The 15,707-nt window shown below is 41.1% G+C and overlaps 1 protein-coding gene across 3 annotated transcripts in view; it reads left to right on the top strand.

Annotated features, from left to right (window-relative positions):
• lrfn1 (leucine rich repeat and fibronectin type III domain containing 1) overlaps positions 1 to 15,707 on the top strand; it is a 241,800-nt gene that overhangs the window by 88,693 nt on the left and 137,400 nt on the right. The window contains exon 1 of one of the 3 annotated variants that reach the window (XM_054742561.2): positions 1,074 to 5,020. The exons of the other annotated variants lie outside the window; for them this stretch is intronic. The gene's annotated coding sequence lies outside the window, so the exon portion shown is untranslated. Of the gene's footprint in view, positions 1 to 1,073; positions 5,021 to 15,707 lie in introns of those variants that run through there. 3 annotated transcript variants of the gene reach the window in all.

Below are 15,707 nucleotides of genomic sequence, written 5' to 3' on the forward strand. Positions count from 1 at the left end.
TGTTCAGTTTGTGTGGGCGGGGCTACGGAAAGAGGAGTAAAAAAAGTCCCAGAGTAAGAGTTTCAGACAGATGAGACAGGGGAGTGAAGCCAAAGTGTTTTTGTCCTCCCTCTTTTTTTTCTTTTATGGTTTTCATGGGTTATGCTTTTGTACAGCTGGTGGATAAGTCATTTTTCCATGTCAGCATTTTTTTTGCTGTACATGTATGTTTTTTAAGTTAACAGTTCAATGAGAGCCATCTCTGAGATTTGAATGAAAACACAACCCTTTCTCCCCCTCATGGTCAGTGATGTGTGGAAGCCATTTATTGTGAAATAAAATGTACGTAAGTGGATGTTGAACACAATTGGCGAATGCTGCGCAGCACTTCATCTAAATTGCGTGAAGCTCTACAGGACGGGGGCGGGCATGTGCAAGACTATCACCTTTATGGCTTTCTAAAAATTCCTACATAAGTCCTGAATGGGAGAAAACTCTGGATTGCTGCTTTGAGTTTCATTCATTAATGACCTACATTTTAAAAAATATCGTTTTTTTTTTATTGGAAAACACACATCACTGAAAAAAAGCTAAATAATCTGCAGGCGTAACCCTACGTAGTTAAAAATCTTGTTTTTCCAAAACACTTCCATCATTAGGATAGAAATATAATTCCTAGATTGCTACTGTAGAGTAAGGCAGGGTGACTCAACCCTCCCACTGTCCTAATGGGTGTGACCCCGCAAGGAAAGTTGACCATTGAGCAGGGTTGATGGTTTATCCCTTGGGTCCATGTGGCAGGGGTGAGGAGAGAGCACCTCCTCACCCTTGCCACGTGGACCTCAAGGCATAAACCATCAACCCTGCTCAATGGTCAACTTTCCTCGCGGGGTCACCCATAAAGGCAGTGGGAGGGTTAAGGTATAGGTTTGTTTATTTATTTGGTAGACGCTTTCATCTAAAGCGACGTGTAATTGTTAACCTATAGGGCATGTTATGATCTGGGGGGGGGGGGGGGGGACCGGAGGAAACCCACGCATGCATGGGGAGAACATGCAACTCCACGCAGAAAGGCCACAGCCGAGTTTCGAACCTGCAACCTTGTTGCTGCAAGGCAACGGTGCTAACAACTGCACCACCATGCAGGTATATATGGATAAATGTAGAATTACATTTCTGTAACATTTTTATAACTTCTCTTTGATTTTAACACTTCTACTTAATGACTACCCTAACCGTGTATTTTCAGATGTAATGTACTGAACCGTAGGAACAACTTAATGGCAAAGCAGAACTTTTCTCCCTCATTTCATCTGAAACAGCTGGGAACATTTATTCAAACAATTTTGACAAAAAAAATACTGTTTGCATGAATAAATGCTGCATGGAGGCACAGTTGGCTAGCACATTTGCCTTGCAGCACTGAGGTTGCAGGTTAAACACCCAGCTGGCACGTGCAGATCGTGCATATTCTCCCCGTGGTCTCTCTTAAATTTATATCCTTTCTATAGAACTATTCACATGGCTCACTCACATACTGGAAGACCTTTTTTTTAAATAACTCAGTTCATTTAAATGTTTGTGAATCAAATTGTAAGAAATGTGTATCTCTGCGAGAGATTGGTTACAAAACTATAAATAAGATGATTGTAAAATCATTGAGACATAATTTAGACAGCCTTGACTAAATTACTATTATAAAATTTGCACAAATATGCATAAAGCACCCATCTACAAACGTTTGAGAACCAACTTTAAAGGTATATTTTGCTAATGTTCTTTGAGTGCCTCACAGCAGTTTTATTTAGTTTAATTTTGTATACAGGTATGTATGTACGTATGTACACGTGTGGTTATCTATGTATCCATGCTTATGTGTTTATATTTACCTGTGTATATCTATATTTATAGATATCGTTAATTTTACTATTATTTATTTACTTTCCTTTTCTTTTTTCTTTTTTTTAAGTTTGTTATAACTTTCTAACTCTGGCACCTTATTTGTTATTGGTTGTGTTGTAGGAGGACCTGCTCAAAAACGAGATGTTACATCTCAAGCAGTTTATCCTCCTGAAAAACATAAGTTAAATAAATAAATAAATACATTTTAAATCATTTTCTTGAGCTGTGCTAAAACAAGCCTTTAAATGTCACTCAGACTCCACCGCACCCTGTGGCCAGAATTCCGCACTTGCAACTTCAGAGTTGGTGAGACACTCCCTGTTGGACTTAGTAAAGTGGAGCTGACATGCTGGCACTGAAGTCTTCTCACTTCACATAATTCCTGCACATTTTAGATAATGAACATTTAGTGATGAACTGCTCCTGTAGACACTAATGAAGGCTGAGAAGACATTTCAGCTGTTAAATGAAGGTGTTAAAAAGAAAAAGGCACGACGAGGAGAAGAGTTTCACTTTTGGTTTCACAACGAGTTAAAATGAGGCGCTAAAGGCAAGCCAAAACTGCTGAGTTTCCCTATAATTTAGAGTTATTCAGATTAGTAAGAAATTGCAAATAATATTGTCACAGTTTTTAACATTTAGTGGCTCAAATTAAACAAAGAATAGAAATTTGACAATTTGGTTTTGAGCAAATCACCGTCCAGTAAAATACTGATTTAAGTTGGCCCTAGATGTGAATTTGTAAAAGATTAGCTGTCTCTGTGCAGCCCTGTGGTGGATGGCAGTCTGTCTAGGTGTAGTCCAGCTCTCACCTAGTGACCGCTGGACAAAGGCACTGGCTCCTGTTGACCCTGAACAGGAACTAATGGATGTAGAAAGTGAATGGATGTGTTTTAATTTTGTTTAGGGTTCTTTTAAGGTGTAAATCATTGAAAAAGGGTAGCGTTCCACCCACATTTAGGTGAACATGTGTTCTATTACATCAAACTTGTACATTAGGTTGGGCCTTCTTTCACTAACCAATTAGCATCCCTGGTCATGGTAGGATGGTAATTAGTTGCAGTAAAACAACTCATCCAATAAAATGTCCATCTGTTCACCGTTAGTCATACTTTACCCCATAAACAAAAGTTGAATTTAAAGTAACCTAAAAAATGACGTATTCATGGTTATAGTTGGAAGGATGTTCCAACCGACCAAACACATGTAGACTCTAGAAACTGGACCTCATAATAAAAAGTACAGTGTTTAGGTTCAGGCACATGGATCGTGGTGAATTTCTGCTCTCTGGGTTATCGGCCTCCGACAGCTCTGGCTCTCTCCGACGGCTGCTGCCGTCACTGCAGCGTGCATCACACACTTGTCAAAGCACCTCTCCTCCACCCACCCTCTTTCCGCTGAGAGTCAACACCACGGTCTCACCACACATGTACGTACGTGCTCGTGGACACCCTCACAAGACTGGTATACAGAAGAGCACGCGCGCACACGCGGCACACTCGTATACAGACACGTTCCCATTATGGTGACAAATCCCGCCTGAGCTGGCTCCCATCTGTGAGTAATGGTGCGGTGTGTTGTACGAGTCAAACTCCCCCGTCATCTGCCTTTCCCAGATGGATCCGCGGGGTGTCCAAGGGCTTTATCTGGTGGCCAAGATTGTAAAACGGTTTAGATCTAATCCTTGCATAATTTGGTAGGAAAACACAGAGAACTGTTATGTCTGAAGAGAGCACCTTCACATGCATTGGGGTCAGGTTTATCGTCATGACTCGACTGGCTTTAATCCATTAAACTATGACATAACCCCTCTTGGATCTTTGCCCTGATCCCCTTTTGTGTGTGTACATTTCACCCCGTCTTTATTTTGACCCCATAATGAGATTAACACCAGTGGCACCAGCACTTAAGTATTGCTTTAAGCTCTGCAGGGCGAGCCTTCTTCACCGGTTACTCTCAATAAGGCTTTGGTTACATAATCAGAGTCTCGGATCTAAATTTAAACAATGACACATTAGTGACGAATAGCCTGGTGCAAGAGCTTCTCGTAACGTGGCAGCCTGGTCAAGGCGCCTCCAATTACATAAAACGTTTGTTTTAACTGACAAGTTATGGTAATTACTGTGTTTATTAGACTGTGTGGAGGAACTTTCCATTAAAAATGAAGTTGCCAATCACCAGTTTACAGAACCTCCATGTTTATGAGTTGAAATAGTTTTTCCCAGCTTTTGATTTTGGAATTAAAGTGATAATAAGCTTCATCCTAAAACTGAATAAAATTAAACGTCAGATTTTCATGTTATTCCCATTCATTCATTTGGAAATCCTATTGTCAAATAGTTTTTCATTTTAAAAGTAAACCAAACAGAACTTGGGTGAGAGGAAACTCTTTTATTCTGTTTTCTCTCTCCTTGTCCCATGGTGCTTTGTTTTGTTTTTTTCCAACGTAATACTCAAGAGAACCATTTAGAACCAACGTTCATGTTTTTCTTCCTTAAAACCCTGATCTCTGGTTCTGTGGGACCTACGTGACACAATACAAGAGCAACAGAAACTCACATATAGACAGTGTAAAAGGTTTCTCATTTGACTTTGATAGAACATGCTAGAAGCATTTTGATGACCTTTGATTTATTTCCTGTAGAGATGACGATGATTTATCCAAAGTCCGTTTTCTTGTTATTCATCATTACCTTTTCAACTTTTATTGATCAGCGTTCATGAAAATGCCCCGTGTTGGTGTAGATTCTCATTCATCCATGACACATCAATTCTAAGTCTATAAAAATGTTACATGATGGCAACTGGGTTTATTCTCTTGTTGATAGATGGTTTACCTCTCATACTGGATCCTGGTATTACTGTCATGATCAGCTCCTGTGTCTTGTTGGTGTTAATTGGTCCCACCTGCCTCTCATTCCTTAATCACCTGTGACCTCTTGTGTTTCAGCCCTGTCAGTTTTGTGTTGCGTGTCGGATCGTCTGCGTAGCTCTGTTCCAGGTCTTTTTTGTTATTCTCAGTTTCTGACGTCTCCGCAAATTAAAGCGACTTTAAACCTTCTACAGCGGTGTGCTCTCACCTGCTTTGGATCCAAGCACCCTCACATCACAACACTTACCCCGGCTTTCCACTGGATGGGTAAGCAACATTTAACACAACTGATGCATTTCCACTGGATGCATAAGCGGCACGTAACGTAATAGATGTGTTCTTCCTGCAACCTCAGAAGTGTGTCCCTTCCCTCTGCGTTTCAGACGCAAATTGGTAGTTGGTCCCTCAAGGTGCTTGTCATTTTGCTAGAAGTTGAATGATCTGATGAAGTACTTGCTCAAACATTGTGTACTTAGAGATTTCAATCAAATCAAATCAAAGATACTTTATTAATCCCAGAGGGAAATTAGAGTTTCAGTACACACAATTCTGAGATCAGACATACATGGGTAAGACACATGACAAGAATTGGTGACCGTGGTCATTCGCAACCCTGAGTCGCGCTACCTTATAGGGTTGTCACGGTATGAAAATTTAACCTCACGGTTATTGTGACCAAAATTATCACGGTTTTCGGTATTATCGCGGTATTTTTTAAACGGTGTTGCATATGTTCAGAAAGCATTGATAGTCCTGTTCTACACAAACTGAAATAGTTCTGAAAAGGTTTAACAGTGTTTATTAAACCTAAAATAACACAAAGCCTTAGCAAAAGTGCAACTTTTCACAAGTAAAGGAACAAATAGCTTATTTTTCTGGAACTTGTTACAGTAGTCAGTGCAGGTTTAAATGATACAAATCCAAACATTCGAAACATAAACAATATGTAAACAAATCAAAGAAACACCACTTGTTTTCTCATATACTTGTTTTCTTCATTATCAAAATGAAAATCTAAAACTCCAGTCCACACTTGACTTGAGCACTGTACAAGTCAACCTTAAAAAATATGTATTTAAAATAAATATCCACTTTAAACAAATGACTAAAATAACTACTACACTATGTAATCAAATCCAAATGTTCAAGTATAAATGGCATTGAATAAGTAAACAAATCCATGACAAGGAACTAATTGTATACTGTATTTCTCTTCATCATCAACAAATAAGATGCTTCATCCAGCAACAGGGTGTCCGTGACACGGTTTAAATGCTGGCAGAGGGCGCTGCGGCTGCAGTATATAGTGACTCGTTGCATTCTCCCTCAACCAAAAGTCCTCACGTCATGCATTTCAGCTAAAATGCTAATGTTAACTTACCTTGCACTGGCTGTAGAGACGTGGGTGATGGTCACGCAGATGTGCCATTAGATTTGAAGTGTTGCTGCCTTCTGCAGACACTTGTTTCCTGCACGTTCTGCAAACGGGATAGCCGTCTTCTATTAACTGTCCCTCAGCATTTTTCAGAAATCCCAAATATGTCCATACTTCCGATTTAGTCTTCTTTGAGGGCTGATGGATGTCCTGGGCGCTGCCGTCGCCTCCTTCGGCCATTATTTCAGCTTCAAAGTTTTGGTGCCGTTGCAAATTAAAAAGTGCGTGTGCGCGCAGCGGGAACTTCAGCTGAAGCGACGGTGGCTGGTAAGGGTCATCGCGCCGAAACCGCGGCCACGGTAAACCCACCGAGATAATATAGTTTTTTAAAAACTGGACGGTTATTTTTATTGTCAACTTTTTTACCGGGGTTTACCGCTATACCGGTTACTGTGACAACCCTACTACCTTAATAGAGATAAGAGGGGTTTATATGAGGATTGGTTCAGGTGGAGGGAAAAAAAGCCACTTCAGAGCTACCCTCCACTGGGAGGGCAGCTTTGCTATGCAAAAAAAAAACACCTCAAACATATATGTAACAGACTTCAGACATTACACAACATAAGTGTCCACTAGGTGAGGGTGGTGGGTTGGGACTATCCACACTTCAGTTCCTGCAGCCACGATAGAAGCAGCGCATGTCACCTCAGTGTGGATAGGGGAGGAGCATTGAGGGTTGGAGGGTTGCAGTGACCCTGGAATGTTTCAGCGGCCTTCCCTCATTCCCGCCCAGGCTGGGATAGGAGACAGAGTTGAGTCGCCATAGCGATGGCACTTTCCACATATCTTCTGAGGGGGCAGTTTTCTTTGGAGCCTTGCAGGCTCAAGGGCGCCAGATTCTGATTAGAAATTGTTTTGGGGCCAGACAGAGATAATTTCCTCTCTGTCTTAAAGTTCTTTGGTCCTCAACCTCCCAAAATCCCAATAATGGACATTAAACTATCCCAATCCGTGCTGATTCGTCCCTTCTATCCTTGATGGCATCCATCTTCTGTGCCAATATCTCGGCCAAAGTCCCAAGCTTACGATTCATCTCGACAATTATGTGAGTCTGTGAATTCACAGCGTGGTGCAAACCATCTCTGAGCTCCGGGATCAGGCCAATATTCCTCGACAGCTCGTTAGTTTTCCGGTAAGCCGGGTAGCCTCCAATGCCGATCAGCAGAAAACCCGACACCAACTAATGACCATCTGTTGTTAAGGTCTTACTTTAACACAAAATTACAGCTTTGCTTGAAATAGGGAGCCTAAGTCTCGTCCCTTTCCAGTCGGCTCATGGGACCCTGGAAGAACGAATAAATGAATGCAAGTCAACGGAGCAAAACATTTTCTAACCCACTTTGCCTTACGGATATGTTGTACTGCACTTTAAGTGAAAAGTAATGATGGGTGTTTCGACCACGCCATTCACGTACTTTGAGATTTATCAGCCTGTAAAAGTTTGTAATTTGCATTACTACAAACTAGAAATCGGCACGTCGCATATGTGACATCACCACATAATCTCCTCTCCACAAAGGAGCTGCTACTTACCATATGACCAGATTTATGGTGGTCCTTTCCTCCTGTGGGAAGTTTGCTGAACTTACAGCCCTTTTCCCTGAGTTTTCTCCGTGTCAGTTTCGATTACGTCACTTTCTTGATGCACATTTGTAGTCCTGGACTTCACACAAAACGTAAAATAGCGTTTCCCCCCATTCAAAAATAAGCGTGTTCTTGGTATAAAAATGTGTCTTTAAAATTCACGGACATCATATGTGAAATCCATGGCACAAAACAAGCTCAGTGGCCTAGTGGTAGAGTGTCCACCCTGAGACTGGGAGATCAGGGTTCAATTCCTGGTCGGGTCATACCAAAGACTTTGGAAAAAATGGGACCCAACGCCTCCCTGCTTGACACTCAGCATTACGGGGTTGGATTGGGGGGTTAAACCACCAAATGGCTCCAGAGCGCGGCTGTGTCTGCAGCTCACCGCTCCCCCAGGGGATGGGTCAAATGCGGAGAACAAATTTCGCACACACACCTGTGTGTGTGACAAATGATGGGACTTTAACTTTAACTTTAAGACAAGCGGAATTAGAAAATAGCGTTTTTAGCCACATTGACTTGCATTCATTTTCTCGTTCTTCCAGGGTCCCATGGTCCAGAAGTAGATGGGTGTGACTTATGTTCCCTATGATTTAGGTATTTAGTGACCCCCCCCCCCCCCCCCCCCCCATCACCAGGGAAAATACACATCAATAATTTTATTTTGAAAGTTACCAGATGCTTTACACTGCTCATGTGTTTGGCTTCTCTTCTGGCCCGATCTAAACTGCTGAGGTTGATTCGTTCTGGAACCGTGTGTAAAGTACAGACCTGAAGCGTACACTTAGTGGAGCGACGTGACATTGTACTTGTGGGATATTTATTTATTTATTTATAAACTCATTTTTAAAGAGGATTAAACCTCTTGAGATGTACCATCAAACAAAAACAAAGCAAAAAACTGAGTTAATATGAAGAGACATCAGAAACATTATTGACAAAATGAAGAATTAACTGACATGGCGCATCGTAAATCTAAAGGTGAAAATTCAAAGCATTTCTGAAAATCAGAAAGAAGCCCAGTCGAGTATGTAGAGAAAATATAAAGTGGGGGTTTAAAAATGTCCTAGACGCCCCACTTCACAGCCAATGGAAACCAACCCATCCACTATAATGGTGGCTGTTAGCTGCGTATGTCACTTCACAGGGGATTATTAATCCAGTGGAAAACTGGGGTTATAAATTATTGTAGATTAATACACACAGATTAGAGCAGTTAGGGCGAGGCGTTGAGCCACCCTCCCATCAAGAGTGTCGTTATCTCCTGTTAATTCCTTCTGAATGGTTTAGATCACATGTTCCAAGGACTGGTTGTGAGTTCCCGTCCAAGATCAGGACTGAAGACAACTTTTCAAGCAAGAAGACAATTTGTCCAGTTGTCTTTATAAAAGTATTTTCACTCTCACGACCATGTTCCATAAGCATTGTGATAATAAAAAAAACATTTAGTGTTTAGAATATTTTTGGCCTTCAACCGCTAGCTGTGGATTACAGTAAATTCTTGTATTTGAATGAACTGAATTTTGGCTGCCAAAATACAGTAGGGCTGCTTTTTGCCAGCCAAATCCAGACTGAATACCAAACAATTTGCATAAAAACAAAGACGAGTTGAAGGAGCCAGCACTAAAAATGTCAACCATTGGCAAATTGGGAGATTATTCTGCATAACGCACACATGGTGGAATATAACAAGTACGTATATACTTGTTTTAAAGGCCAGCCCACACCCACATTATAAGAGTTTAGGCATTAATTGATGAGTCTTTATAAAACTCCTAATTTAAGTAGTTAGGATGCCTGTGTTTGTTAAATTGTGCAGGTTTATGTCCCCAAATGTGTGATTGATGCAAAAATGTAAAGCCAGACATTTTTATTATATTTTAATCCTGTAAATGTGATTATTTAACCTTGGAAACCCGCAAATGGTTGTCATTCAACATCTTTCACAGTGTCTGTAAAATTTATTTTATTTTACTGCATTTATTTTGTTTTATGGTGGATTTGTCACTTACCCACACAAAATAAGCACTGTATGTTTGCTCAGATCCTACACTAGTTAACAGGATTTATCGGTTGAATAGAAAACTATTGATAACACAAAAATAAGTCGAGTAAATAGCATCATGAAGCAAACGCCTCACATTATTTTCAAAAGCATCCGTCTACCAGCACCAGCTGATCTACACCCCAGTGCTTTATGGAAGAAATAGTCATGCCACACTTGTGGAGATGTGTTACTTCGTGTTCTGCTTCTTTTTTTTTTCTTATGCAGCAACCTTTTCTCTATTTTTGTCTGCCAGTTCTGATAAGAAAACTCTCTCCAGCTGTTCCCGGGAATGATTTGTCTTCCAATCACATTAGCTGTCTGAATCCAATACTGTTACCAGGAGAGTAGATGGCACCTCACTGGCTCCTAATGTATAAACTTCATTCTTAAGAAACAAACTATTTAAAGGTGCAATATGTAAGAAGGAAGTGAGAATCACATCCTGTGGTCAAATGGGGCAGCAGTAGCTCAGGAGGTAGAGCAGGTTGTCCAGTAGTTGGTAAGTTGCAGGTTTGGTTCCAGCTCCCGCCAGAGAATGCTGTTTTGTCCTTGGGCAAGACGGTTAACCCACCTTGCCTGCTGGTGGTGGTCAGAGGGACTGGTGGCGCCTGTGCTTGGAAAGCCTCGCCTCTGTCGTTGCTCGCGGACTGTTTCGCTTCCGTTGTTCCCGTGTTCTGTACGGGGGCTTGAGCGTGAAGCTGCCATTCGTTGTTGGCGCCACGCCTGAGTCTATGTAGGGGAAACACTGCTGGTGTTGGCACGCTTGGGTGTTTTACAGGAGGGAGCACTTACTACACTTGTTACGGTAATATTTCTCCATCATTGGTTGTTTGATGTCTTGTTGTTAGCTTGCCATTGTCGTTCTGAAGGAGTCATTAAAGTAAGTAAAACTCCACAGCTGACTCAGTCACTTCACACATAGTTCACAAGTTGTTGGTCTTTGAAAAAGTAGCTTGAGATATTTTGAGAACTGACTATTTGCTTCTAATTCATAATTTAGCTTTGTTAGCTAACTTTAGCTCAACATTGGCCTCTAGCCTGCTTCACCTGAATTAGAGTAAAACAGACAGATTCCGCAGCTTCTTAGGGGTTCAAGAAATAACTTCTGGGTTGTTCCTGTTTACTGGTTTCTGCTCTTTAAACAACTATGAAGGTTTTTGCAAGCTGGTGTCCAATCACAAATGCCACCAATGTTAGTTTCTCTGAATTTTGAAGCAGCTAAATGGGACTGAAGCTTGTTTGTGTGTCTGTGGTTGAAATGTGTAAAAGCAGATTTTCTGGAGCCTAAAAGTAGCTTGTAAACATTTTAGGGAATTTAAAAAGAAACATAAATAATAGTGACAGAAACAACAGTTGTCAAGCTAGAAATGTATATATTTTTTCATTGTTATTTTATTTTAAATAAAAATCCTTTATTATTGGTTAGAGCTCGTAAAGTAAGATGACTTGGTGCAAGTGTGCCTGATATATTTTTGGCTTTCCCTTCATTCTTTATGTAAGTTGTCTGTAAGCCAGCTGCCATCACCTGTACCTGAGGGCATCATCTTGTGATTGACATATCCAAAAATCTTTTAGCAAACAATCTCTCTGACTGCAGTCTTCTTTTTTGTGCTTCTCACTGGCCGTTCTTTGAGTCTGATAGAAATGTTATGAGCATTTGGCCAGTAATGTCATTTACTCATGCAGACACATGTGCATAGTTTTCCCCTCTCCCTTTTTCATTTTTGTCTGCCAAAGATGCCCTAACTGGTCCTGACTTTACATTTTATGGACGACTTAACATTTGAAAGAAGACATGAAATCTCATTTTACTGTATTAAAAAGATGCATGAAAAATCAAATCAGGTGAAAATGTCACACAGCGTGAGTTATTTGGAAATATTGCAAAATGACAGTTGGATAGCACGCCCAATATTAAATTTAAAGGGACTATATATGTAAAATCCCAGTTATAGTACATCAGAAATGGGGTTCTTGTCAAAAAAAATTGCTTCTTTTTCTCTTTTCATGAAACTCTGCAGCAGTGATTTTTCTGACCTTTCTGTCAGAAAAGTCCAATTTATCTTAATGGAAATCTGCCTTTTTGTGCAGTGAAGACTAAATCAAACCTGTGCAGCATCTCTGTTTAACCCCCACAAGACAACAGGCAACAAACCTTGTTTTTATAATGTTACAATAACGCCATGTTTCTTATCAGGCATGCGTTTTACTTCGGTTTGTTTTTCTTTTCGCCCATCATGTCGAATCTGAGTTATGCTGGCACATCTTCATGGACATGTGGAAGATGATTTACGGTGAGGCACAAAATTGGATTGGGCACCCGTGGTAGCTAGTTCTGATTCATGAAACTGAGAGAGCTGCGTTAGGGATGTTAGGCCTTAAAGAGTTCTCTTTTCCTTGGGATTATCTGGAAAGGAAGAAGTCAGATGGAGCTGACTGGCACGGCAAGATCAGCTTTCATCCAAGTGGAACACGTCTTCAGGCATGCAAAACATGCAGACTTAGTCACATAATCCCCTTTCAATATAAGCAACGATGTCAATACACTGACGTAAATCGGTAGGATACGATGGGTTTTACTGGCTTTCTGCTGATTTTGATCACAAGCTTTGCTTTTATTAGCTATTCTAGGGCCGTTGACTCTGTGGCAACAATAACATCTGTTGATAAAATTATTTGTGTTTTATTGTTTATGCACCAATGTTGTGGCATTTAGAGTTGGCATGAAAAACAAACAAGTTTATTTATTAGTTTGTGTACATGTTCAACTGAGAACATCAAATGATGGCTTTTCTGGTGTTTCGGTTTAAAACATGACTAAGCATGATTAATCACAACCGGGGGGGGGGGGGGGGGGGTACACTGACACAAGGCAAGTATTATTTTATTTGTAGTAGCCATGAAAGAAATTATCGATACACTGAAATATAGATGTTGTGTTATGATACTAAATCAAAAATTAAAAGCGGTTCTTAGATTTTTAAAAAAATAGAGAATCCACAATTTCACATTTACTGTATTTCTTTTGTGTGACGGCGTTCAAACTAAGACTGGGACGGTTCTTACTGCCTTCACTCAGATGATATGTATAATGTCTCCCCGTGTATTGTGCTCTGTGTGTGTGTGTGTGTGTGTGTGTGTGTGTGTGTGTGTGTGTGTATTAGTATCGTCTCCCCTTTTTATTGCGATCTGTATCGTGTTTTCGCTCCTGTATTGTGATATGTATGTTTGTGTGTGTGTGTATTATATATATAATATATATATATATAATAGTATTGTCTCCCCTTTATTGTGACACATATGCTGACATCTTGTGACATGGGGCGACGGTGGCACCAGGGGCGGCATCAGGCCCAGCTACTTGGGCTGAAGCCCCGGATGTTTTATGAAAAGCCCCGGATCTAAAACGTGGAAGTAACATGCAGTACCAAAGTCCAACAGAGAGGGAGCAGCTGGCAGTAGTTTGTATACAGCCTGCCTGAGCCTCCACCACTGAAGAAGCCCTTCAGCAGCCGGCTTCTTCTACACTCACTGCCTGAAACGCATGAGTGAAGATGGACATAAGGACGTTTTTTAGGCAAAAAGTACAACGACAGAACCCCAGCTTTGATGAGACTGGTGTTGACTCAAGTTTGTGAGTCTTATTTGAAAATACTTGTTGTGCTGCTGGTTTGCCTAAAGTTAGCTTATCAGGTAAAGTTGTTGGAGAAAGAAAGGGAATATTTACTATCATCTCACACAAAACACTAACAGGAACAATACTCTTCCCTGAATATGCTTAATATGTAGCTTCAGATTAAAAATTATGTGATACAAGACATATGATGTTGACTAGTGCATGTCACGTGTGTGTGTGTGTGTGCGCGTGCTTGTGTGTGTTAAGCCCCGGATCTTCTTCAGTCCTAAATCCGCCCCTGGGTGGCACAGGAGTTAAATGCTTGCCCCGTAATCGGAAGGTTGCAGGTTCGAGCCCCGCTCAGTCTGTCACTGTCGTTGTGTCCTTGGGCAAGACACTTAACTAGGGCTGCACGATATTAGGAAAACCTGCGATATTCGATAACAGTGCTTAATATTGCGACATCGATATTACTCACGATAAATGAACAAATACTAAAGTATGCAGTGTTGATGTCATCTGGCGTGTGACGTCTGCTCTGGGTTCAAAGCAAACAAAAACTAATGCATGAATTCCATTACAACATAACATTTTTATTGAAATAATATGCAGCTGCACCTGCTACTGTATTAGCAGCAAAACAACAAACTGCATGCATGCAGTTTCTCAGTGACTTTAAAACATCACCTCCACCATAAAACTTTTTCTGATGCTCCAAATACAGAAAAACATCCCTTACCAGGGTTTTTAGAATAAATAAAAAATCTGAAAATAAGTTTAAATGTTAAATAATAGTTAACATCACTTAGATGCAACAGCAAATTCTCTCATTGCTACTGAACATTTTCTCCACTTATGTGGTTATGATATAAGGCTGTTGCTGCTATTGGGAGGTGAACTGTGCCGGGCCAAACTAGGAGAATATTAAGATTTTCTGAGGGAAAGAGAAAAACAATTGTCACTGGGGCTAACGGTGGGTTGGTTCACCGGCACGTGTCGGAGTCAGCCCGGTTATTATCAGCTGCTTAACGACACCGAGCGGACTCACGTTCACGTTTGAAAGCAGCGCTGATTCCAGAAACCTCAGCACAAAGTGCGTTCGTTAATCTGAGCCAGCATGACGAACAAGGGAAGCGAGCGGCAGCGGAAAGCGGAGGTGGAGCGGAGATGGTGGAATTTTGGGGTAAGGGTCTACTTAGGGGGCGGGCGTATTACGTGAACGGACCCATCTGATTGGCCGCATATCAGAAGGACTACATTTGATTGGTCAAATACTTCAGCGTGAAAAACAGAGCTGGTTTACAAAAAGTTGATGTATGACACGGATGGAAATGTTTGACCCAAACATTTATCGCTGTTTTTGACGTGCTTTGCGATGGGCCTATCACACGTCCTGTTATTGCGATGACGATAATTTTTCGATATATTGTGCAGCCCTACGCTTAACCCACCTTGCCTGCTGGTGGTGGTCGGAGGGACCGGTGGCGCCTGTGCTTGGCAGCCTCGCCTCTGTCAGTGCGCCCCAGCGCAGCTGTGGCTACATCGTAGCTCATCCCTACCAGCGTGTGTGTGAATGGGTGAATGACTGATTGTGTTGTAAAGCGCCTTGGGGGGTCTCAGGACTCTAGGAGGAGCTGTGACAAATGCATGCCATTTACAATTTACCATGGATCGTCTCCTTGTGATATTTATCGCATCGCCTTCCCTTTCTTATGACCTGTATCATATCGTCTCCCATGTATTGTGATATAGATATTGTTGCCAATTCACACCCCTAATTTTTAAGATTTTTACATTGCACACAAAGCCCTTATCTGACTGCAAATGATTACGTCTGAGGAAAACGTATTTCAGGAAGTTCCTATTATATCCCATCAATATTTGGTGCTGCCACCTCCCAGTTCCTTCAAGCTCATTAAAGTTGTATTGCGTCTCATCTTACATTGCTTTCTCATGGATCTTCGGTGGTGCTGTTTATGGATGCTCATGCCTAGTTGATAAACTTTCATCATCAAGTCTTAAATGTTAGAACGCAGAGTGGTTGAAATTTGAAATTAAGTACATAAGATCTGCCCATTCAGCCGTGTTGCACACAATTATTTCTGCGGCTCTCAGTGAAAACGCAGAAGTGGTGAACGACAGGAAAACACCCTGATCACTGGAGACACTGAGCTCATTTTAAATCCATTTGAACTGAACTGAACAAAACAAAGTTTTAGTAATTATTACTTTAATCAAAACTTCTTAATTGGCTTTTACTCTTTTTGTG

This window comes from Nothobranchius furzeri, chromosome 13 (genome assembly GCF_043380555.1).
Source record: "Nothobranchius furzeri strain GRZ-AD chromosome 13, NfurGRZ-RIMD1, whole genome shotgun sequence".
NCBI lineage: Eukaryota > Metazoa > Chordata > Actinopteri > Cyprinodontiformes > Nothobranchiidae > Nothobranchius > Nothobranchius furzeri.